Source organism: Mixophyes fleayi, chromosome 2 (assembly GCF_038048845.1).
Source record: "Mixophyes fleayi isolate aMixFle1 chromosome 2, aMixFle1.hap1, whole genome shotgun sequence".
Classification (NCBI taxonomy): Eukaryota; Metazoa; Chordata; class Amphibia; order Anura; family Limnodynastidae; genus Mixophyes; species Mixophyes fleayi.
In genome coordinates, this window is record NC_134403.1 from 261,887,983 (window position 1) to 261,915,349 (window position 27,367).

Below are 27,367 nucleotides of genomic sequence, written 5' to 3' on the forward strand. Positions count from 1 at the left end.
GCATATGCGACCGTCATCAGTTGGAACTTACACCTGACCTGCATCTGGTGCAAGTGATGTGGCTAAAAATCACGTACTTGATAGATGTCCAGCGCTTCAACAGGACGAATGTGCATGTGCTCAACTTTGGCACGCCCTTACTGTATATTGACTACGTGCATACGGCCCTTCCCTTCCCGCCCCTTAAATTGTAGGCTGTCGGAAGTGTCATTTGTGTTCGAAGATCAATCGCTTGCAAATGCGCTCACTGGCGTATAGTCTGTGTCTGAGCATGCGCATAGCGATTTTACTTAAAATACAGCACGTATCGGAATTTACGTTCCTTAATGAATCAAGCCCTGAGTCTAGACAGTCACAGCCAGGGGAGGGCTGGCAAATTTAACCTGCGGGGGGAAGGGGTATGGTGGGGCAAGTGTTGAGTCAGCAGCCTATTAGGAACATTTCAAAGGAAAAAAAATGCAGGTAGCCCAGTGACCTAGCCCAAGGTAGCTCTCTATGGGACCTGCCCGACCCCTGCCCCCCCAGCCCAGCCTGTCCCTGGCCCCAGGCTAACTGAGCGGGATTTGTTCTATTTTTACATGTCACTAGAGGAGATAAAGTTTATTTTGAAATTATTGTCTTAATTTTAATGCAATAAATGCTGAAGGTTGCAGATTGTGTAAATGTTATTGTGTTTAAAACTCATTGCTTTATGAGACTTCAACACAGATAAAGTATACATATTATGACATGTGAGGAGACAGAGTACAACTGTTATATATAGCACCAGCAGTTATTTAGAAGTACTGAAGGAATGTATAAAGAGACAGCTGCAATTGTTAAATTGGTTTAATGTGTTACTTTTTCAATTTTATTGCAGTTTAGTGGCAGCTACGGAAATCAACAACACAACCCAGGATCTAGGCTCTTGACAAGTGTCTATGTCTGATAAGATCACACACACAAACTGTTGCTGTATAACTGCCTTTATACATTTTGGGTGGGGAATGTAGTGGGGATCGGACATTTAAAAACATGTAGTTAGGAAAGTTACATCATTGTGCCTATAAGATCCCTGGCAATTCTTTTTCCAGGCTTCTTGTTTACTCTTTCATAAATGTCCACAGTATTTACTATTCATTTGAATCTAGCTAATAATATTAATCATTGCAAACATCATTAGAGGGAGATAAAATCATTTGTTGCATAGAAAGTTAAATACATTTAAGGTAGCTTAGAAATACTACATTAACAATCATTATTTTCATTCAAAAAAGGGTTAAAACTGTCTGAGCCCCTTGCTGTTCCTCTTTGTTGGTTACAGGTTCAGACAGGATTATTTTGTCTTTTGAGAAAGATCTGAGTGCCCTCATTTCAACACCCCCTCCTAAAACCTCAGCGCAGCCTAATTGGATAATACAAGGGCCTTGGGTCATTAGGTCCTATTGTAAGGGGTCCTACTGACAGCTGCAACAATAAACCAGATTGGTTGCTCTCCCAAATCCTACCCCCTTCCACTCTCCTCAGCACAACACACCAATGAGCCCCTATTAAGCTTGTGTTTGAACAGGGCTTGTGTTTTGAACAGATTTCACTTTTGCTGATCCACTTGGCACACAGGTAAGGATTTTCTCAATGGGGTGTGGGGAAAAATTAATGAGAAATAAATTATGACAAGTTATTTTAACATTAGAAATAAAATGTACTAGTAGAATGCATGCTGTAAAAAGTCTACTGTGGTACTTTACACAAATTAACTTTCTCTTATGAGTAACAACAGCTAGAGTTTAGCCTTTTAAAAAAAAAAAAGGCTTCTGCGGATGTAAAAAGACCTCCATTAATGGCATAGCTATAAAGCAATCAAGCATGCATGCTCATTATATTGCCAGTGCTTTGCTTGAGAACCCCTGTATCCATTTGTTAAAGAACAAGTTGTACAATGAGGTTCTTTTCGTCTATTAAAATAAAATGTTAGGAAATTTTAACAACATATTATTTTGCTAAACCAATATGTACTTTAATATAAGCGCATATTATATTGAAGGATTACACAGTCTCAGGCGTAATCCTTCTCAGTCTGCGAACTGATGAAAATGTATTCATAACCAGTTCTTATCTTCGTTAAAAGAAATTACTTACACAGACAATGTTGGCAGTGTACTTATATGTAGGAACTTTGTACCCTTCCACTCCACACTCTAACTTTAACTCTGCCTCATTAAAAGGGGCATTAAAACTATACATACCTAGTTTTGTACTAGGTTATTGCTGTGCGTGCATTGTGGAACTGCAATGAACTCTGCAGCTTTTCTCCCTCCGTCTTAGTGGCTTTTCACTGTGCTGCAAACAAAATGTAGCTGTAAATCCACCGACTAGCTTATAGTGTTGGCGGTAGCCTAGATGGGTATTCTTACCTAGGTTAAAGCAACTATTTCAGACAGCTTGATCCCATTGCCTAGGCATTGTTCTAAATGTGGACTGTTTCGATTTTGATCAGGCATGCCAGAAAATGCAGTTGGCTAATGGCAGCCATCTGTGTGTGCAGTCATCGGGCTCCATGTGATCAGATGACTGGACAACCCAGTTGGCCACAAATCTAGGTAGTGGGCAGGAGACAATAGACATTACTGTGCAATGATTTCATTTTCATAAAACAGAAAAACAAGAACATGACATTTTGTTTTAAGGAACCTGCATAAAATGCACAGTGTGGAAGTTCTTAGTGTTTACCATAATACCTTACATAAAACCAATAAAGACATGGACACCAGATTAACGTTGGAATAAAATATTATTTATTAAATAACTAATATTAAAACTAAAGGGGCTGAAAGGCGGACGAGAGCAGGGCAGTCAGCAAACACAAAACCAATAACTGTGGAAAGGTCAAACCATTGTACCACCAAACCAGGATCATACCTTATCTATTGGCCGGTGCGAAATATCTGTCCAACGGCAAGACTACACCCCCCTTATAACCGCCAGAAAATCTTAAACATACTGGCCCAGAGTCCCATTCACTGGACCCAACACACGTGATGACAACACAATCCAAAGGGGGAGTAGTGACCTATGACGAGATAACCCAAGCACCATATGCAAACTTACCGACTGCACTGCTCTCCCACCTAAAAGGAACCAAATATACAAAACCCAATAATTGCCAGGTGGGCGGGAGGAATCCGGAAGCAGAGAGGGGGAAATGGTGGAGAACTTTCACCTATATAAAACCAAACCACCCCCCTCCTCTGCCTTATTGATTAAAGATAAAAGCAGCTCATAGGCTAAACACCTAATCACTCACCCACGTGATTTTATCTGCGTTTAGGCTGATGGCCACACTTCCCTTAGGTTCAACATTCTAATACATGCCTTGCTTTCTTGGAAACATATTTCATATAATATTATATATTTTTTAATCAAAATCTCTGTTCCTTTAAATGACAAACCATTTTGCACGCTAGAAATAACAACCTTAGTCATGCAATACCATGCAATAAGCCATAAATTATTTCCTATTGTGGAATACTATTGGCAATTTTACAAGAAAGAATAATATTGGAACAGGCTATAGTTTGCAGTGAAATACCATATTGATTAAGTAATTTTGTTATGAATGGACAAAAATGGATCTCGCAGGGATTTAACATCAGCAAAACTAGAACAAAGATTCAGTATGGCCCTAGGCAATATGTCACTGTCATAAACTTAGAGCAGGAATGCCTAATTGAAATGACACCAATGGGTAAATTTATCAAGCTGCGGGTTTGAAAAAATCGAGCTGTTGCTTATAGCAACCAGATTCTGGTTATTTATTTAGTACATTCTACAAAATGACAGCTGGAATCAAATTGGTTACATAGGCAACATCCCCACTTGAGGCAAAACTTAGTAGGTAAAACCTTAACATCCCTCCATTCACTTGAATGTAATTTTTTTTAAAAACTCATAAATGCCTATCAGCAGGGGTTTTTTTTAAACATGTCATTCCTCATTTTCCATGCTACTAGACACAGAATGACGGAAAAAAACACGTGTGACATTTAAAAAACAGAAGTAAAACCTCCACTTGGACATACCCAAACACATGCTGCACACAGCCCAATGGCAAAATGTTGCCTTACTTAAGTGGTTAAATTCTTTCTGTAGTATTTCTGGATTCCATTAAAAAATATTAAAAACTGTATTATACATTTTAATTAACTGCATTTGCAATTTAAATTTGCAAAATTTGCCTAATTTTCAATGCACCCTAAAACATTATCAGGACATATATCCAAATGCTAAATGTAGGATACTGTATTAGACAAAACTGTTTGCGTGGGTGGGGATCATATAAAGGCTACTCCCATACATCTCCACCCTCCTCTCTATTCATACTCCATCCCGCCCTCTCCGATCTGCCAATGACCGTCGCCTCTCTTCCCTACTGATCACCTCCTCCCATGCGCGTATCCAAGACTTCGCCCGCGCTGCCCCCCTCCACTGGAACAAGCTCCCTCCCTCTATCAGAACTTCCCCTAATCTGTCCAGTTTCAAACGGGCTCTAAAAACTCACCTTTTTCTTAAAGCCTTCCAGTCTCCCACTTAACTTCCTACCTTATCTTCTGCCTCTTCCCCTTCATCCCCCTTCCCTTATCCTTAACCTCCATTCTTCCTTCTCTCTCTCCCTCCCCGTGTCTCTTTGTCTGTCTACCCCACCCCTTAGATTTTACGCTCCTTTGAGCAGGGTCATCTCTCCTCCTGTCTTCACCACTTTTAACTCTGCTCTCCAGCTACCTAGCCCTCCTCCTCGAGGACCCTCTTCCCCCTGTCCCCTCTTGCTCCCTCCTCTCCTCTCTGGGGGCTTCCCTGTCATCCGTGCCCTCCCTCTTGGGCTCTGCCGTATGCCGGACCTTCCCCTCTCCTCTCCCCCGCCCCTCTAGCTGTGCTTTGAGATCACTGAGTTATTGTGCTTATTGTTTACTGTACTGTGCTGTCTCACCTCGTATTGTAATTTAGTTTGTCCCTGTACGGCGCTACGGACACCTAGTGGTGCCCTATAAATAAAAATTAATAATAATAATAATAATAAAATACAGGCGTTTTTTTTCATGTGGCTGCATCAAAGAATGTTGAAAATTAGACATTCCACATGTACTACTTCTGTACCTGTTGATTTCTAGAAAAAAACAATAGCAACAACCAAAAAACACACAATTTTGGTAGCCCTTCTCTGAATTCGACCCTATTTTATTAATGTCTTTTGGGGCCTCTAGAATTGTAAACAACTGTTTTGCCATATTGTAAAAAGATGTCACTCATTAGGCACAAAATTAGGGGGGTTCCCTATTGCCCAATACCCCCCACATGCGAATCATGTGCCTTTACGCCATTGGACAACCCTGATCAATGATGGACAATAGGCAGGCCTATGGCCTCATAGTGTCCTCCGAGTTTTCACCTGCAGCATCATGCTCCTTCTACAGATAGTGTCTTTGATTCTGAGTATTGTTTTAAATTATTACAGATATTAAGGGTAATGCCTCACAGCGCTGGGTTCATGAGTCTGGCCATGGCCTTATCTGTGTGGAGTTTGTATGTTCCCCCTGAGTTTGCGTGGGTTTCCTCTGTGTGCTCCAGTTTTCTCCCACACTCCAAAAACATACTAATAGGTTGATTGCCTGCTATTAAATTGACCTTAGTCTCTCTTGGTGTGTTTGTGTGTGTGTTAGGGAATTTAGACTGTAAGCCCCAATGGGGCACGGACTAATGTGAGTGAGTTCTCTGTACAGCGCTGCGGAATTAGTGGGGCTGTATAAATAGCTGATGATGATAATGTGCAGCTCTTTTTAATGTAAGAGAGCCGTCCATGAAGCACCTGAAGTATATTAGGTTGCCTATCACTAACTTAGACTGAAGTTCTGGTAGGCCTATCTTGGTGATGCTTGTCTATATGGAAAAGCAACTGGGAGTCATAAGTGATTGGCTGTTGATTAACCTAATACTTTATCCTTACATCCATTCCTGCTGCTGGACAGGCATTGCTGCACTCAGCAGCGAATTCTACCTCTTGGCTCTGCCCAAGATCTTCACTCACTACTTGCTCCCATTCTTTATTACGTCAAATTTTGGGCCTGCATCCACTCTATGGAATTCCCTCCCTCATATGAAAGACTTTCTTTTAGACTCTTATCTTCAAACATTCCCCGAAAACACATCTGGTAATCAAATTTGGAAAACCACCTTCTTATTACAGCTACTGGGCTAGGCTGGGGGGCTGGGGGGCATCTGCCCCCTGGGCTGGGTCACTGGGCCACCTGCATTTTTTTCCCTTTAAAATGTTCCTATTGGCTGCAGAGTTGAGTCTTGCCCCCCCCCCCCCAGCTAATATTTGTCAGCCCTCTACACAGTTCACACAAAACTTATCATAATCAGTGGCTTTGTATATACTTATGTTTATTTTCTTTATACTCAATCTACTCATCCTGAAACAAACATTGCAATGTTACTGTATAATTTATATTAATGATAATAAAGAGCAACAAAAGGATTTATAGGGATTAGCTGCAATGATAGTATATGTTATGTTATGAAAATTATTAGAAGAAATTATAGAAGTATTTTGTATGAAATAATGTATTAACTTTGATTGACTATTAAAAGTTGATATGTGATTGGCTAATATGGGGCTCATCCTGATGTGGATGCATTTGCTCTCCGACCATACATAGGAACAGAAGCACATAAAAAAAGCTTACATGCATACAGTATGTTGAGTCGAATGCATTTAAAAGTGTACCTAGCTCAAAAAAAGTAGTTTTCTCTTGAAGCATGTATACTTACACACTGCAATAGAGTAGAGATAGGGCCTGAAAGTGTTAGTAGCAAATGCTAATCATTGCCCTATTTGTACACAATATACTATTGTAATGAAGTCAGGGGCGCACGCAGGATTGTCAGGGGGGTTGACCCCAAAAAAAAACCCCTGCGCATGCACAGCAGCTCCGTTTCGGCAGCGCTGTCCTATACAGCAGCCGCGGCGGTGCTGTATACAATACAGCACCGCTGCGGACACTTCTTTGACAGCGCCGAGGCTGCTGTATAGGACAGTGCCACTATGGTGGGCAGTTAGTTAGCGGAGGGGGGGTTTCTGGAGACCCAGAAACCCCCCCTGCGTGCGCCATTGGAAGTGTCATATACACAAGAGGAGAGAATATTGATGATTATTAGAGATGCTCACTGACCCCTGTGTTTTGGTTTTGGTTTTGGATCTGGATTACCGTCGTGTTTTGGTTTTGGTAAACCGTGATTGCGTGTTTTGGTTTTGGTTTTGGTTTTGGTTGGTTTTGTTTTGCTATTTTGTTTAAAAATCTTTGTTTTTGGACCTAAAATAACCAAATTTAGTGCTCCACCTGTTTCTTGGATAAGTAATGAAATTGTAAAGCTAATAAATTATCCAAAAAACTGTTTAATTCCTGGTAGGCCTTCATTAATTCTACACACAAACCAGATTGTCTTCCTCTCCATCTATGCATATTGGCAATGCAGCCATCGTCTTTGGATGTATATTACACCCTACACTTATACTTAAAAATGTAAAGAAATGGACAAAGGCAGTTTGGTTTCTGTCTCTCTAGGCCCCCCTCCAGTTGTAGAAAATACAAAAAAATTCAGCCGTTATAGACTGTACAATATTAATTGAAATGGAGAAAGCCAGTTTGGTTTATGTCTCTCTAGGCCCCCCTCCACTTGTATAAAATACCAAAAAATTCAGTCGTTATAGACTGTACAATATTAAGAAAAATGGACAAAGACAGTTTGGGGTCACTCTGTGTATGACACCCTACCCTTAACGAGAAATTGCCCAAACAGCAGCCTTTCAAGACGGTACGTGATATGGAAATGCCCCAAGTCCCTTTCCTCTTTTGGGGTAGATTGCACCCTACACTTACATAGAAAGTTTTAAAAAGATGTTATCGTCATCATCTTCAGCTTCACCCTCACCCTCATCAGTGTGTACATCATCATCACAGACTATAAATTTATCGCCGCTTGAATCCACCATTAGAGAACAATCAGTGCTTGGATGTCTTGGATGGTGAAGGCCTTCCTCGTGGAAGATATAGTTCATTTTTATAAACATCATTTTCTCAACATTTTTGGGAAGTAACCTTTTACGGCGATCACAGACTAAATTCCCTGCTGTGCTGAACACTTGTTCAGAGTACACACTGAAGGGTGGGATGCATTAGGTATCGCAAAGCAAGTTTGTACATGGGTTTCCAAATGGCCTGCTTTTCTTCCCAGTAAGGAAAGGGACTGTCTGACATTTCCATATCAATTACCTCTTGAAAATAATCCTCCACCATCCTTTGCATGTTAATACTCATATTGGAGGGAGTTATGGGCAAGGTCACTGATTTTTTTGAAAAATCCTTCAAACCAGCCCAGATGTTAAACTGTTCTGGTCTGCCCTTTGCGTCCTCCCTGCTTCTTTTTTGAAAATTCTATTTTTTACGAGCAGCAGCTGCTTGAGAAACTGAAGAAGGACACATCGTCAAGCCAAGGCCCAGTTCAGCGGACAACTTGCTGAGCAATAGCTCCATGCAAAAGTTCACATCTCGTTCATTTTGAAGCAAAGACTCAATGTAGGTCTTAAACCTTGGATCAAGCACAGTGGCCAAAACGTACTGATCTGAGCTCAAGATCTTAATAACTCGAGGATCATTGTGAAGCGAATTAACTACTTGCTCGACAAGGCCAACATACTTTGCAGAATTGCTTGCTTTCATCTCCTCCTTCAGTTTCTCAAGCTGCTTTTCCAATAGTCTAATTAAAGGAATGATTTGGCTCAAGCTAGCAGAATCTGCATTCACTTCACATGTCACAACTTCAAATGGTTTCAGCACCTTGCACAGCACTGAAAGGATTCCCCACTGTGCAAGAGTGAAATACATGCCCCCTCCTTTCCCAATGTCATGGCTTGTGCAATACGCTTGGATGGCTTTGCGCTGTTCCTCCATCCTCTGCAGCCTGTACAGGGTGGAATTCCACCTAGTTACCACCTCCTGCTTAAGTTGGTGGCAGGGCAAGTTAAACCCCTCTTGGAGCTGCTGCAATCTCCTACATGATGTGGCCGAATGCCTGAAATGGCCTGAAATCTTACGGGCCCCGAAAGCATCTCCTGCACCTCACGGTTATTTCGTAGGAACCAAGTTGATGGTGTGAGCAAAACAGGCAATGTGCTGGTAATCACCCAGCTGTAATGCTCGCACTATATTGTAATGCTCGCACATTATCAGGAATGACATATCTTGGGGAGAGTCCAAGTGGTATAAGTCATGTATCAATCACATCTCTGAGTTTGCGTAACAAATTGTCAGCTGTATGCCTGTTAGTGAAGCCGGTGATACAAAGAGTGGCCTGCCTGTGACAAATGTTATGTAGTGGTGTACATGCTGCTGCTGTTCCTGCTGGTGAAGGTGAATGACTAACCCAGTGGGCTGTCACAGTCATATAGTCTTTGGTTTGACCACTTCCACTTGTCCACATATCTGTGGTTTAGTGGGCAGTAGGCAGAATGGCATTTTTCAGCGCAATCTCTACATTTGTACACACTTTTTGGTTGTGGAATAGCTTTACGGGAAAAATGGTGTCGCGATGGAATTCTGTAACGCTGACACAAAACCACAATTAACTGTGGAAAACCAGCTGCGTTTATTGTGGATATTGGATGCAGATCTAACACTAACATGGCAGTCATGGCGTCTGTGATCCGCTTGGCGACTGGGTGACTGCTGTCATATTTGCTTCCCCTAGCAAATGATTGTTTCACAGTTAATTGTTGAAATGTAGGACTGCTCTTTTTCTTGGCCTTCCTCTGGGCGGACGATTCACCCCCAGCAGCAGCAACAGCAGCAGCTGCAGCGGGACTAACGCTTTCTTCAGAGGAATCAATAATAGTGCAGGAGTCATCCAGCCTTAATAAGTGGGAATCCGAGCGCTACTGAGGATATTGATGAGGATGGTGTGGTGGGTGTATTTTGTAGCCGTCGGGATGTCGGTGAGCAGAGGGTCCTAGCTGATGATGGAGCGCTTGTAATTTTTTTGGAAGTACTTTCAGCTTTTCCTAACACTTTGCCATGAACTCTCGTCAAATGGCGTAACATAGATGAGGTTCCAAGATGGTTAATGTCCCTCCCTCGACTGACTGTGGCTTGACATACACTACAAATGGCTATACAGTTGTTGTCTGGATTGGGGTAGAAATAATTCCACACATAAGAAGTGGATTTTTTTGTTGTATGGCCTGGCATGACAATGGCCTTTTTCTTGTCACGTGCCAGAACTGCTGCCACTGGTGCAGGACTGACACAAACAACCTCATCCTCATTAGCGCCCTCGTCGCCTACACAAATCTCCCCCTCATCCTCTTCTATTTCCAAAGTGGCATCCTCAATTTGTGTATCACCGGCTACACTCGGGCTGTTCAGGCACACATCAGCAGAACTGCTGAAAGGGTCCCTCTTTATGGGTACACTAACAGAATGCTTACGATTAGACATCCCACTGTTGGATGGACTCTCCACATGGATTGGTGTCATTTGTGATTCAGAGCAAACATTATCCTCTAATGCCTTACTGTTATCTTGCAGCTCGGCTTTGACGCGTAACAGTAGTTGTGCACCACTTGTAGGCTCGGTAACATTTTTTGATCTGCCACTAATAGACAAAGGTGAAGGCCTTATTCTCTCTTTGCCACTGTGTGTGTAGAATGGCATGTTGGCAATTTTTTTTTATCGGCACTTAACTTTTCCTCAGTTACACTTCTTTTTCACTTCAACACGGTAAATTTTTTTGGGTGTGTGTTTTTTTGACTGATTTCAAAAGACTGTGTAGTTTGACATCGCCTTTCCCAGATGACATACTGGGAACACTACCATCAGGACTGGTGACAGAACCTGGTTGCTGATTCTGCTCATATGTGGACTGCTTTGAATCCATTATGAGCCCAAAGCACTTGTAGTGCTACAAATTGTTTTAGATACTGCTGACAAATATGACTTTTGACAGCCACAAAAAATTAATGCAAAAGAATGGGGGACACCCCAAAAGCACTTGGGAGTGCTAAATATTATTTTTTTAGACTGCTGACAAATAGGACTTTTGACAGCCAGAAATATTAATGCAAAAGAATGGGGGACACCCCAAAAGCACTTTGAGTGCTAAATATTATTTTTTTAGTCTGCTGACAAACAGGACTTTTGACAGCCAGAAATATTAATGCAAAAGAATGGGGGACACCCCAAAAGCACTTGGAGTGCCAGAAACTGCACAAAAAACCCTCCTCTATTCTCCTCTTACTGCTGTAACAACTGGTATTAAGATTACAATGGTATTGCATACAAACAATAATGTGTCCAATTACTGCTCTGTCCCTGCGCTGATATAGCCAGTGTGACCTAACCCTGCTTTCTCCCTCTGTCAAATGGTGATGGATTGCTGTGGAGGCTGGTATTTATGCTTTTCAAATCTCTCGAGAACCGAGCTCAGAAATACGAATACGTCACGATGACGTTTTGCCTCGATTTCGAATCCGAATGGGCGGGAGAGTACCGAGCGTTCTCGGCTCGGTACTCGCATAGGCTAAATTCAGATGAATTCGGATCTTGGGGAACCGAGCCCGCCCATCTCTAATTATTATTAATAAATGCAAAAGTTGTTGTTGTTCCCTTTAAAACTCAAATGAGAATCCTCTTTCCTGCAATACTATAAATGTAAATTAAGTAATGGGAATAGACCGTCATGACTTGATATCAAATATCTGCAATGCTAAGGTGTCTAAATCTAATTATGTCACAATTATGTGAATATTCCCCTTACTATCCTCAGCCTACACCTGCCTGCCCCTGCCCACCTCTATTCTGCCATCCAAGTGCAAGGGGACACAAGTCAGCAATGTGCAAAAATCTATATACGGACATATGCATAAACATTCTGGTGCAGCGACACAAGCTGAAAATGCGCATTTTACACAAAATAGACCTTAACTCTAATTTAGGCTCAAAGGCCTAATTCATTAAGGAAAGTAAGTCCTGTTGCCATATTTTGCATGAAATTGCTTTGCTCTTGCTCAGAAACAGATGTTATTCCAGTGCATGCAAGTGCAATGCAAGTTCAAACACGTGTGCACGTAGTCCATACTTACCAAAAGATTCAGGAGGGGAAGTGAAGTCCGAGGATTGAGGGTGGTGGGATGCATCGATTTGCGCAATTTTGGATCCGGAAACGCAATGACTTGAAAGCATAATTTTTCCACGGGGGGCGGGATCAAAATGACGCAATTCACCACAAATCGCCAATAAATGGTTTATTAATGAGCATAGTGTTAACAGGTGTTAATGTATTTAATTATTATGATGGGACATTATATTGCACATATGCATTGTGTGTATCCTGCAGTGTGTTGTCTGTCTGCATACAGCAAATACTGTATAGCCAGGGCGTACTTATAAGTGCAATTTCCGACCATATAAACAAAAACACAAACTACATTCACTTTGTATTCCTTGATGAATCAGGCCCTAAGTGTGCAACTTTCAATATGTGTGAAACCCTAATATAATCAAATATGTCCTTCAACTATTACATTCTTGCCAACCTTTTGATGTTGGCCTCCGGGAGTTCTGGGGGAAGAGGTGGGCTTGTGGGTGCAGGGCCGACGAGTCTCGTAATTTTGGCTCCGCCATCTGCTACGAAATGCCGAAATTGTTGGTGTTACATAGTGGGGGAAGGGCCTAACTGTGAAATCACGTCATTAAGCTCCGTTCCCATAATGATCTGGGAGGATGCCTACTCTTCCAGGAGTCTGGGAGAACTCCCTGAAATTCGGGAGCCTCCCGAAAATTCTGGGAGAGTAGGCAAGCATGAACTATTATCTCCTACAACTACTCCAGGGCCGGACTGGCCATCTGGCACTTCCGGCAAATGCCAGAAGGGCCGGTGGCTAGATGGGCCGGCCCGACACTTCCCCACGCTTTCTGATGACTGGTTCCTCCCCAGGAACCAGCCACCTCCGTTGCGCTGGATCACTCTGCACTGTGGCTGTGCCCTGTAATGTGGATACAGTTTGCAGATTTTTATTTTTGTGAATGAGGGAGGGGATCGCGCGGGGGGTGCCGCGATTTGCACGGGGGTGGGTGGTCGCGGGGGGTGCCGCGAGTTTCGCTGGGGGTCACGGGGGGTGCCGCGATTTTTGCAAGGGGGGGAAGTTGTCAGGAGTGTGAGAGAGCCAGGGTGGAATGAGTGCAGGAAGAGAACAGAGAGCCAGGGGGAAAAGGGGTGCTGGAAGAGGGGTGAGAGCCAGGGGGAAAAAGGGGTGCTGGAAGAGGGGTGAGAGCCAGGTGTAAAAGGGGGTGCTGGAAGAGGGGTGAGAGCCAGGGGGAAAATGGGGTGCTAGAAAAGGGGTGAGAGCCAGGGGGAAAAGTGGGTGCTGGAAGAGGGGTGAGAGCCAGGGGGAAAAGGTGGTGCTGGAAGAGGGGTGAGAGCCAGGGGGAAAAGGGGGTGCAGGAAGAGGGGTGAGAGCCAGGGTGAAAACGGGGTGCTGGAAGAGTGGGTGAGAGCCAGGGTGAAAAGGGATGCTGGAAGAGGGGTGACAGAGCCAGGGGGAAAGGGGGTGCTGGAAGAGGGGTGACAGAGCTAGGGGGAAGGTGGTACAGGAAGAGGGGTGAGAGCCAAGGGGAGGGGGGTGCAGGAAGAGGGGTGAGAGGGACAAAGGATAAGATGGTACAGGGGCATAGCTAAAAGAAAGTGTAAAGGGAGAGACATCTTAAGAATGGGAATGTCAGGGATGCAGCCATCATAAAACACAAGTAGTAATGAAGAATGGGAATGCACAGAGGGGATAAGTGTTAAAAAAAAAAAATCAAGCCTTCATACTCCATTCAGGTATATTTTCTATACCCCCACTTCTAAATTTCCACTTTGACCACTGCCCCCGGCCCGTGCTCCCGACTGCCTGTGTGAGCTGACAGCTGGTGATCACTCCTCGCCCAGCGTGCCAGGTAGGAGAACAGTTCATATATTTTCTCGTGTCCAATGTGTTTTTCACCATCCTTTCTTGAACTGGGGGCACTACTGTGTATCCAATGATGTTTAAAACACTATGTATTGCTCGTTATTGCGCTGTAATGTTTCTTGCATATTTATCTGTTCAGAGATTTTTAATTAAGAGGAAAAAACGCTGCTTGTCATACATTTTATCTGTGATTGTGTCAATATATCTATTTTTCTTTGCATTGTAAATGGGGTATTAAGCTGCTCCTGGGACTCACACTCTCAGTATCTGATATGCTGTACCAATTTTTATTTGTGAATGAGTTTTTGTCTGGTCACTACGATGGCATACTGTTATTTGGGGGCACTACTGTATGGTATATGATTTGGGGGCACTACTATGCCATAATATGATTTGTGGGCACTACTGCATGGCCAAATATGAATTAAGGGTAATATTATGTGTCATAATATGACCTGAGGGCACTGCGATGTGACATATTATGAGCTGGGGGCACTATGGTGTGGCATAATATGAATTTCTGCCAAAGGCAAGTCTCTCATTGTTGAATATGACGGGAGCCCAAAGAAGTTGCTGTACCGGGGCCCAAAATTCCTCTTGTCCGCCCTGCCTGTGAGTCAAGGGGCCGACAAGAGGAAAATAATCTAAATGTTTCCTATCTAATCAAACTGATGGATCACATCCAATTATCTCTCACCCACCTCCTTTACCCCCCTTAATTTATATACTGTGTTATTTAAAATGACTAGAAAAGACGCATATCCAGTTACTGTAGTAAAAAAAATATTTTTCTCTGACATTTTGCTGTAGATGGAAATACTTTTAATGCGGCCGTGTGGGTTTCAATGATCGTTAAATAGTTATGTTTTTTCTGATATATTTGTTAGAGTTTTATTTCATGTGGAATGATTCATGAAAATTCTGCCATTACTATTTAATTGAGGGAAAAGGGTACCTGTTACCTATATGTGTGTAAGTATTCTGTTGTTGCTATTTTGTGGGAGATTTGAAAATAGCAAAACATTGGTTTCCTACAGTGGCGCCTGTATAATTGGTGGCATTGCTGTAGTATGGGGTGGCGTGGTGGTGGCAATGTGGTAGTGTGTTTGGGGCTTAGTATTGCTAATAAGTAGTAGAGAGTATTGCTGTAATGTGGGGGGTGACGACGTTTGCTGTAATGTGGGAGTGATGCTGGTTGCTGTAATGTGGGAGTGAGGCTGGTTGCTGTAATGTGGGGTGTGGGGGTAATTCTGGTTGCTGTAATGTGGGGCGGTAATTCTGGTTGCTGTAATGTGGGGGGGTGACAACGGTTGATGTAATGTGGGGGATGATGCTGGTTGCTGTAATGGGGGGGTAATGCTGGTTGCTGTAATGTGGGTGGGTATTGATGTAGTATGAGTGTGTGTGGGTTTTTTTTTACTGCTGTAATTTTGGTACAAATAATGTATTGTTATGGTATTTATTGATGTAATTGGGGTACTAATAATGTAAGTTTGCGGGTCATTAGGAGAAATAAATACCCCCCCCACACACACACACACTCATACTACATCATGTTGTGCTGCACCAGCAATGCACACTGCGCCAGCATCAGTGTGCAACAATATAGTGCATGAAGCCCACAACAGGTGGGCCTGTATGCTTTAAATACCAGGGCTGATTTTTAGTCCCAGTCCGGCCCTGAGCTACTCTTTCCATTTCATTGTCCTGATATATATAAATTAATTGCCGCCGATGCCGTACTGTGGGTTACTAAAAGATAGCAAATGTTTTTTTTCTGTGTGCTTGTTATGTTGCTATAAGTTATGTATTGGATGCAAGTGTATATCATATGTGTTAAACCAACAATAATCCATTTATTACAACACACAATAAATACAACCATCTTAGGGGGGTATTCAATTGTTTGTTTTAACGCGCTAAAACCAAAAAAAACGAGCGCTCTAAAAATATTACCGTTAATACGGTAATTACTCGCTAAATTTCATCTCGCAGCTCCCTGAGCAGCGAGCTGAAATTCAGCCCGCTGGCAGCGAGTAAGTACCGTATTAACTGTTTACGCGCGCAAAATTACAGTATAATATGAAGTTTTTTTAGAGCGCTCGTTTTTTTGGGTTTTAGCGCGTTAAAAGAAACAATTGAATACCCCCCTTACAGTGGATAAATACAGCAGCTATATGACATGTGATGCAGAGTTTGTAAACACATCCAAATGGCTCAATACAATCCATGCCAGCCCGCTGTACCACAGGGGCCTAGTTTTACAGTGCCTGGCTTTGTCCTGGCCAAAATTACTAATTATACTACAGAAGTAGCACTCTGTGGAGAACTGAAAAACAGCAACTTACATTTATCTAACAATGAGCCAGTTATGTACACACAGACAAAGCACACAAACTTGACATTTCCAGGAACATTTGACTATTGAACAGGTGCATTTTTAGGCAAATATTTTTCTAAACAGACATAATGGACCTAATTTTTGAAGCGCACTGTGGGGCTCTTGCCCCATCTGGATGCATATGCGTAACAATAGTGTATTTATGCCTATATGCAGAGGCAGACGGACGTTGACATGAATCTAGATCTGCACCAGTCGCATTCATGCCAGGTTTATGTCAGGAGGACATACACCCAGATGCTCTTACTACTCTTAACTAACATTTATTTATTTATTTATTTAGATTAAAAAAAAAAAGAATTTGTTATCAGGTTTGGTTTAAATAATAAAAATAAAAAACCTCTATAATACAGCAGGTTCAATCTTATTTCTTGTGCATGCATGAATGTAGTAAAAAATTAATTCTAAAATGTGCCCATAAAATCATATAATATGGTCACGATCAATGAGGAAAGCACCTATCAGCTTCAGAGTTGAATCTGTAATCAGAATTGGATAGTTACTCATCATCAGTGTATATCTGCACTAGCCCTAAGGCTAGTGATACATCTACTGATGGTTGTATATGCATATCTGCGTGGGTCTGCCTCAGTTCAAAATTACGCAAACACGTCCACACTGTAATTTGCATACCCCCTCCCTTCCCCATCCTGACTCTCCAAGGGTAATAACAAACCAAGTATGAAATCTGCATACGGATGTAGCCATATGCTCTTTTTTTTTTTTTTGGGGGGGGGGGGGGGGGGGGGCACGCACAATATAAATTCACATATTTTATACTAAGAAAAAGGCATATCCCCAACTCAGCATAAGCCCCTTTACTAAACACGTTGATTTTGCAGCAGTGCACCTAGATGGTCCTTCCTGCATACTTCAATGTGCAAGCTTATTCTCCATTTTCAGGAGATGCCTCTGCAAACTAGAAGATTGGCTAGCTATGCGGAGAAAAATTTTAAGACAAATACAATGCAAATGTTCAAGTTCCTACCACTTTACAGCCACCCTTTCATTAAATGAAACTTTTTTCAGTTAACCCCTTAAATACTGAGTGGTTTATTGTCATGGTTTAAATTAATCATGAAAGTGAGAGAACACCAAGGGGTAAATGTATAAAGTTGCGAGTTTCCAGCGGGTCTGAAAAGTGGAGATGTTGCCTATAGCAACCAATCAATTTCTAGTTGTCATTTATTTAGTACATTCTACAGAATGATAGCTAGAATCTGATTGGTTGCTAAAGGCAACATCTCCACTTTTTAAACCTACCGGAAACTCTCCGTTTGGTACATTTACCCCCAGGACTGCTTTTATTTCATGTGGTAGTTTTGCGCGCTTGAAGCTTGTCTTTACATTGTGGAAATAGCACCTAGAAAAGAGCCTCTATGCATAAGTATAACTGAAAAGTGCGTAGAGCAGCTATAAACTGGTGCAAAAATCAAGCCCTTTTGTGGAGTGGCCGTACAGCCCTCAACACATCAAGGAACACTGTTATAATTAAACACCCTTTTAGATGATTCGTATAATATCACTCAGCAACATGAAATCTGTGCTTAGCAAAGCTAAGCACATGTGACAAAATACGGTTACCGGGGCATATAATAACAGTGAACCCCATCTGGTATCCATCTTTCCCACTAGGCACCAACTGTTCGCTGTATACAACCACTGTTTGTGCTAACACCTACATTATATTGGACCTAACAGGTACCTGTCTCCTCCACATTGGATGCACAGATCAATTACTGGATAATCTTGTTACACAAACTTACTTAGCCCATTGTCTTACACTGAATCATTTTATTACACAAACTCCCACTGCTCAGTCAAAATAATTTTCCCTGTGATGGATCCCATGGGGTTTAAAAAAGTGGTCATAAAGAGATGGAGGGAGGTTGTGGTTAGGATCAAAGAGAAACTGTGACTGACAATTGCTACTCATGTCCAGCAGGACTACCCATGGCTGAGAAGTACATGGACACTGTTCCAGTGGCACTAAGGGGCTCCTACATCACTGTACATTATGGTATCTGGGGGCAGGGGGACGACTGCAAATGCTAGCTCCAAACCAACCAAGACCTTCTAACCGGGGGTTTATTCACCTGGATATGAAGCTTGGAAAGGACAGCTGGGTCCCAGTAAGGTATAAAGGAAAGACTGTCTGTGTATGTTTGATACCAAAAATCACCTACTTCTTGTTGAATACTGAAGAGGCATTTTATGTTTTGATAAAGAATGTTATAAATTAAGTACTAGGAAATCAACTTTTAACCAAATTTTTAGAATGTTTTAACTTAATTATTTCAAAACTTAATTCACTTATTATATTACTTTAATGTCTGTGATCTGCCTGATATTTTACATTACTATATCATTTGGATAAAAGTTTGGGATACCTGCACTTTTTAGCAGCATTTTCCAATGTTATACTGTATACAACCAGTGATTTTTTGATTATACTGTTTATTGAGCGCAGATTGTGATTTTATATATCTGGGCTGAGCCTGCCTAAATCAGGGAGTTTTTATGACCTGCAAGAATCTAGCAACATTGAAAGGAGCCATATCAAAAGTACTTTTACCATAGTACCCTAGCTCCAAGTCGGCTGCAGATACCCAAACATTCCCAATGTGAATGTGAGTTTGTATTTGGCATTCATTTTGGATGCTACTAATTTCAGCATTGTGCAACACTTTCATTGTGAGCTCTAACCAGGGACAGGCTGGGTTCGGAAGGAATTTTTTCCTGTATTTCCCACGGATCAAGGCCTGATTAGTAGTGTGCCTCTGGGGTTCTGCGGGTTTTTTACCTTCACCTGGGTTGCCGCCTTGTTTCTTCTCCTCCTTTGGTTACTATTGTCTTATCCTGCTCTCATGTTATGTCTCATTATGTAAGCACGTGTTGACAGTTGGGTTATACATTTGACAGCTTCTTTAAGTGGCAAAGGTGGTGTGGTTTAGTTTTTTGGGGGGCCTGGGAAATTGCTAATGCAAAAGTACAGGGAGACGCAGTAATTATATAGCTCAAGGCCTGTTTATTTAATTTCTTTGCTATGGGACATGGCCTCTCATATTTTCTATTTTAGGTGTACACAACAAGAAGACCCAAATATGGGTAGTGGGACATTCCTACATTTTTTAAAATAGAAAATATGAGAGGCCATGTCACATACCAAAGAAATTAAATAAACAGGCCTTGAGCTATATAATTGCCGCGTCTCCTTGTACTTTTTGCCTTAGCGATTTCCAAGCAGCAGAGCCCTGTGTCCACCGCCAGGAAAAAAGATGAGGAGAAGGAGAGAGTAGGAAAAAACGGGGAAAAGAACATAGAGAGCTTAAGTATCGGGTCTAATGTATTTCTTGTAAATACCCATACCTCGCCCAATATTGCGACAATTCTAGCCAATATAACATCATCATCATTTATTTATATAGCGCCACTAATTCCGCAGCGCTCTACAGAGAACTCACTCACATCAGTCCCTGCCCCAATGGATCTTACAGTCTAATTTCCCTAACACACACACACACACAAAGACAGGCAGGCAGACAGACCAGGGTCAATTTGATAGTAGCCAATTAGCCTACCAGCATGTTTTTGGAGTGTGGGAGGAAACCGGAGCACCCGGAGGAAACCCACACAAACACGAGGAGAACATACAAACTCCACACAGATAAGGCCATGGTCGGGAATCAAACTCATGACCCCAGTGCTGTGAGGCAGAAGTGCTAACCACTAAGCCACCGTGCTGCCCCATATATTAAGGTCTATCTAACTGCTACCGTAGGTCTCAATTTCGCCCAACCCTTCAGAGCTTTTCTTATAAGGAACGACCTGGTAGGGTCTTGAATTTTGCCATGAAACAGATGCCCGCGAGCATGCAGGCCATAGATGTTTTGGTAACCCTTTCTAGATATTGCCCCCTCATAAACTCCATCATACCGGCAGACTGGTCGGAAGTGTTGTTGCCTCGAGATGATAAGAAAAGTGACCATCGCTGCCATGCCAAACGGTAATTTTATCTAGTGGATGGGGACAATGACATTTCCGCAAGGATCATTATGCCAGCTCGACCATCTGCCAAACGTAACAACGACATGTTGTACCACTGGGCCATGCATGAGAGGCCAGTGATCTAAAACGACGCCAGTTGAAACGTGATAAAGCGTCTGCAATACTGTTGTCCACTCAAGGAACGTGTCGGGCACGGAAGTTTATGTCGTATTCAAGGCAACAAAGTACCAGGACCCGGAGCAAGTTAACCACAGGTGGAGTTGAGGCACTCTGCTTGTTTATTGCCTGAACCACGCCAAGATTGTAGCACCAGAAAACTACGTTATGCCCACTGATTAGGGGAGCCCATAATTTCAAGGCCACAATTATGGGGAGTAATTCTAGAGTTAGGAGCTTGCATAACAAGCCGTTAGACTTCCACAACTGAGGCCATGGTGAGGCACACCACTCGCCTTGAAAAAAAGCTCTGAATCCCTTAGCTCCTGATGCGTCTGTGTGCAAGTCCATCTCTTCCTCTTATTTCTTCATTCAGGTGTACGTGGGCGTGTGGGCAATTCAACCCTGCTGTGGCTACTTGCAACTTTCTGCAGAATATCCTACCCATGGGTATTACCCTACAGGAGAAGTTCAAAGAACCCATAAGCGACTGAACCCGTCTCAGTTTGTTGGATGGAGAGGACAGTATTTCTGTAATTAAGGATTCTAATTTCTTAATTTTATCCATTGGTAAATGACAACACTGTTCGACCGTATCAATTTCGAACCCTAGAAAAGAGATTCAAGTTAAAAGCCCTTACATCTTCTTGTGAGCTATTGGAACACCCATTATGGAAAAAAGTGCTTTAGCAGCGAACAATGTGTTGGAGCAGATGCCTGAGTTCGGGGGGCCCACGAACAAAAGTCATCAAGATAACACACCACGCCTTGTTGACCAGTCCCCGCCTGGACACACCAGTGCAGGAACGAGCCAAAAGCCTCAAAAAAGGCGCACAAGACTGAACATCCCATGGGCAGGCATCTATCAATATAATATCCATCTTGTACTTTGAAACTCATGAATCAAAATGATTCTGAGTGTAAAGGTAGGAGTCTGAAAGCAGATTCTATATTTAATTATTCTATAAGAGCTCCTGGACCTAACTCTATGACTAGGGATAGGGCATTCACAAAAGATTGGTATACTATTGTACTGAAGTTTTTATCAATGGCATCATTAACTGAACTACCTAAGGGGTGTGATAGGTGTTGTATAAGCTGAAATTTACCTGGCGGTTTTTTTGGGAACTACCCCCACTGGAGAGATGGTTAAAGAAGAGAGGGGAAGGTCCTAACATGCGTCCCAAGCTGACTTCCTTACAGATTTTCTTGAGCAGTATATCAGAGTGAGAAAAGGCTGAGCGAAGGTTCTTTGTAGCGTTGGCTATGACCTCGTACTGAATGGGGAGGCGAAAACCTGTCCGAAAACCTTCACGGAGGGAGGAAGCCTGGGAAGCATCAGGGTAAAAATTATGTTATCTTTCAAGCACAGACAGGTTGTTAGGGGATTGTGCTTTAAGCATTGTTGTTGCGACCTCTAACGGTACATGGGGCATTTCTTGGCCATTCTTTCGCTGAGTGTGATCCCCGACAAATGGAGCAGGTGTGACGATATCGACAGGACTCCCCCCTGCCGCAAGATGCATTATTGAATGCAAAGCATCTATTCTTTGTGTATTGGGGAGCGCCTTGTCTCCCCGGTTGCTGAAACCTGGATTCATGACCTACTTGTAAAATCACTCACTTCTGCCTACAAGACTTCTAATGTGTATCTACCCACTTAGGGCGGATACAGTACTGGTCATTATGGTAGAGGAATCTCAGCTCATTTTTGAGCTGCAAGCAAAAATGAGCAGAGATTTCATCCCAAGCTATGCTGCAGAATGTCCTACCAGACCCCTTGTTTCATTGAATCTGCCCCATGGAATTTCCTAGCCCGATCAGAATCTCCTACAGCCTGTAAATCTTTACACATGCTCTGTAAACCTATCTCTTTATTAAAGCTTACAATACAAGCACCTATACTACCCACACCCAAGCACTCTCACAACGATCCCAATCTCCGATCTGAGGAACAGGTGTTTCAGCTGTGCTTTCTTCCAATTAGAATCAGGGGATGACTGGGCTGGTGGGAAGGGGGGCATCTGCCCCCCGGACCGGTCCCATTGTGGGCTACTTGGGCTGGGTCACTGGGCAACCTGCATATCTTTTCCTTTAAAACAGGCTGTTGAGTTGAATCTTGCCCCCGGGCTAAAATTTGCCAGCCCTCCCCTGATTAGAATGTAAGCTCTCTCTGAGCAGATCCCTCCCTACCCTTTGTTTTCAGGTCTGCATTTATTTTACCTATCATATTTGTCCTGTTTTCCCCACTGTGCGGCACACTGGAGTATTGTGCTAATTATAATAATAAGTAATAAATAAGTTATGAACAACATTATTGAGAACATAAAATTGTGCCACTTTATTCAGAGATTTTTTAATGCATAGAGAAGCCTTACACCATTGCGTAAAGAAAAGTCAATAAACTTTGGATAAACATTGAAATAGCAAACTTGACAAGCCATCTGGTTGACATTTGTTATTAAATCCTGTATACACAGCTTAAATAGAGTAACAGCCATAGTATGGAGTAATGATAAGTGTGAATTATGGTTACGTTTACATTGTGCAATATAAATTGCAGGGAGTGGTTACCTAGCACAGCAAAATTGTAGGGAGAGGTGTGTGACAAATATAGGTATATTAGGGAGAGGTTGTTTTTTTAAATAGAAATTAATGAGTAGTAATAATAGGCTATAAGATAATCTATAGAGAGACATTTATGCAGAGAAATGTAGGCAAAAGTGATCAGTTATGGGACAACAAGGTGAGCCGTTGTACAGGGTATGTGAATGAGTAAATTTCACTGTTCCTAGCACAGCTTGTAAATGACTTTTATCCTACATTATAAAATTCTGCATATTTTAAGATTACAGCACACTGTGTATAATATAAATAATGCACTGCAAATCAATCTAAACACCCCGAGTAAAACTTGGGTAACCTGTGGTGGATTACTAGCCCAATCACAGTAATGGCTCATTTAAAATGATTCTCCTGCTCCTGCTGCAGTAAAAGTAGGAATCTTGCTGTAGATATACAAACATTGTTACATACAAAGGCAAATTATATTCATTGCTAGATTAACATTGTAAGAAAAGGAAAATATAACAATAAACAACAAACTGCCAAAGAACAACAAATCAAAACCAGGAACATAAGTGAGATTTTATTCAAGTATATTTTTACGCTGACAAATTGCACAAATTTGTTCAAGCAGGACACTAATATTTTTTTTGTATCTTGTTATATTGCCCTTATTAACTGGAAAATAATAGGTAGAGCTCACTTGGTGTTAAGGCAATTGGCTACGGCACTGGTGATCTTGAGGGACCTTGTGCCTTGATTTGTCTCCACTTCTCCATCCATTAACAATTCTGGCATGTGCTGTACAGGAAACATCTACTAGTTGATAATGATAGCTCCTGGCATCCCCGCCACGCCGGAAGAAGTATGTATTACGTGCTGTGATTTGCACATTAACAACAGGTTGTTGCCAGCCATTTTGCCAGCATTTGTGTTTGCATTATACTCTAGCCATCAAAATCATGGGTCACAAATGTTTTCTTCTAGCAACTACAGTGAAGTTTGTATTGCATTATAGCCGTCTAATTTGCCATCTGCATTTTATGATAACCAACATAATGAATGGCCTTTCTACCAAATACAGATCACCACCAGGATTTAGACCTCATGGGACCCTAGGCAAGAGACTGGTTGGGGGACCCCCTCCCTAAAACAATCCATAGCACTATGTTTTTTTTAGCATACCATATACCCATATAGCTGAGTAGAAAGAAAGCTATGTGATTTCACTGCTTTTTTGATTTTAAGTGCTGTTTTTGTTTAAAGTGTGGAGTTAGTTCCAGTAAGGAGTTGAATCCAGGAAGGGGTTTAATCTGGTAAGTGCCTAGGAAAGGCTAGTACTAAAGTTCACTGTAGGCTATAAGAAGTTAGGTTAGCCATAATAAGATGAGTGGTAGCAGACTTGATGATCTCACTCAATGCATATCTTGTCATATGTATGCACACTTGGAGCAAGTGTTCCAAGGTTTATACCTCTGTGAGAAATGTGAGCAATTGGTCTCTTTGGAAGCCCAGGTAACTGATCTAAAGCAGACCATTGCAACATTGAGAGACATTGCCAACCTGGAGCAGAGTTTACAGCTCACCGTTTATGCGTTAGCTGAGCAGGGTGGAGCAGAGACAGAGGAGGATGCACAGGTAGGCAGCTGGGTAACAGTTACAGTTATTAGGGGTAGCAGAGAGAGGAAAAGGCAGGCCAGTTCTGAGCTAGGCAATCCCAGCAGATTTGCCAGATTGGATGAAGATACTGTAGAAGGCAGTTCAGAATTGGTAGAGTTGGATGAGACTGCTTCCTCTAGCAACCAGGGGAATGGTCTCTCCAGCACAGATGGGACCAAAGTTACTCTGGGACCCAGGCAGATTGTGGTGGTAGGGGATTCAATTATTAGGAAGGTAGATAGGGCAATCTGTTACCGGGACCGTGCATGCCGAACAGTGTGTTGTCTCCCGGGTGCTCGGGCTCGGCATATTGCGGATCGGGTGGACAGATTGTTGGGAGGGGCTGGGAATGACCCAGCGGTTTTGGTGCATGTTGGCACCAATGACCGAGTTAGAGGAAGAAGGGGTGTCCTAAAGAATGATTTCAGGGACATAGGTCGCAAACTTAAGGCAAGGACATCCAAGGTAGTATTTTTGGAAATACTACCTGTGCCACGCTCTAGTCCAGGGAGGCAGCGGGAGATCAGGGAGGTTAATGCGTGGCTAAAAGATTGGTGTAAGAAGGAGGGTTTTGGATTCTTAGATCACTGGGCTGATTTCTCGGTCAGTTGCCATCCTTATTGTCGTGATGGATTGCACCTGAATGAGGAGGGGGCTGCAGTGCTAGGGGAGAGGATGGTTAGAAGGTTGGAGGAGATTTTAAACTAGGCTCCGGGGGGAGGGGCAAGCAAGTATTTATGGGATAGACATTGAGAGTAGTAAGGAGGAATTTAACAAGAGTAAAGGGGGTGGAGAGGGGGGAAAGGAAAGCATAGCCGATAAGGAGAGGCCCTTTTTAAAGCAAAAAGAAATACCTAAGGGAGGCAATAGACTTAAGTGTATGCTTGCAAATGCAAGAAGCCTGACAGGTAAAATGGGGGAGTTAGAACTAGTAGCAATGAATGAGCAGTATGATATTATAGGTATTACGGAGACCTGGTGGGATGATACACATGACTGGGCAGTCAACTTGGAAGGATATTCTCTCTTCAGGAGGGATAGGGTAAATAAAAGGGGAGGAGGAGTATGTCTTTATATTAAGCCAGAATTAAAACCAAGTATTCTGGAAGTTATATACGAGAATATTGGTGATAATATAGAGGCATTGTGGGTGGAAATATTCAGCGGAGGAAAAAGTTCAGAGAAGTTTCTGATAGGGATATGCTATAAACCGCCAGATATTAGTACGATTGAGAAAGCCCAACTTCTACAGCAAATTGAAAAGGCTACACAACTAGGTCAAATTTTAATTATGGGGGATTTTAATTATCCGGACATTGATTGGAGTACTGAGACCTGCGGTACAGCAAGGGGAAATAGGTTTCTGAGCAAGCTAAAAGACCATTACATGTCCCAATTAGTAGAGGTACCAACTAGGAACTGGACTATACTGGACCTAGTAATAACAAACAATGTAGATGTAATATCAAATATTCAAGTAAAGGAGCACTTGGGAAACAGTGATCATAATATGGTCTCATTTGAAATTAGTTTCCAGAAACAACAGTATAAGGGATCAACTAGGACTTTAAACTTTAAAAAGGCAAATTTTAATATGCTAAAGGAGTCTATAAAGAGCATAGACTGGGACAAAGCCTTTGAAGGAAAAAATACGGAAGAAATGTGGGCTATCTTTAAAATGTTGTTGGAAACATACACGTATAAGTTCATTCCTATGGGAAATAAATGTAAAAGAATTAAGTCTAAACCAATGTGGCTAAATAAAAAGGTAAGGGAAGAAATGCAAAAGAAGAAGCGTGCATTTAAATTGTTTAAGTCTGAAGGGTCAGAGGAGTCCATCCATAGGTACAAGGAATGTAATAAAACATGCAAAAAGGAAATTAGATTGGCTAAATTAGAAAATGAAAGGCACGTTGCAAAAGAAAGTAAGACAAACCCCAAAAAGTTTTTTAAGTATATAAATGGCAAAAGGATTAAAAAAGATAATATAGGACCCCTAAGAAGTGAGATGGGTGAATTGATAAATGATACTAAGGAAAAAGCAGAGGTATTAAACACTTTCTTTTCTTCAGTATTTACCAGAGAGGAACAAATGGCAGGAGTAATACATAAAAATGGAAATGAAACCATGCCATTAATTAATACTTGGTTGTCAGAGGAAGAAATCCAAAGGCGACTGAAGAATATTAAGATAAATAAAGCTCCAGGTCCAGATGGCATACACCCAAGGGTCCTTATGGAGTTAAACTCGGAAATAGCTAGACCGCTATTCTTAATTTTCATAGATTCAATCTCATCAGGCTCAGTACCAAGGGATTGGCGAATAGCAGATGTGGTGCCGTTGTTTAAAAAGGGGACGAGATCACAACCAGAGAATTATAGACCTGTAAGCCTGACATCAATAGTGGGGAAACTACTGGAAGGTATTTTAAGGGACAGTATTCAGGATTACTTGGTACGCAATAAAATTATTAGTGGGAATCAACATGGATTTGTGAGGGATAGGTCATGTCAAATTAATCTAATTAGTTTCTACGAGG

At 42.1% G+C, this 27,367-nt stretch overlaps 1 protein-coding gene across 1 annotated transcript in view; it reads left to right on the forward strand.

Moving 5' to 3' along the window:
* Positions 1 to 1,458: 1,458 nt before the first annotated feature.
* Positions 1,459 to 27,367, forward strand: part of OPTC (opticin) — a 59,910-nt gene continuing 34,001 nt past the window's right edge. Inside the window, exon 1 of the mRNA XM_075196043.1 lies at positions 1,459 to 1,599. The gene's annotated coding sequence lies outside the window, so the exon portion shown is untranslated. The remainder of the gene's footprint in view (positions 1,600 to 27,367) is intronic.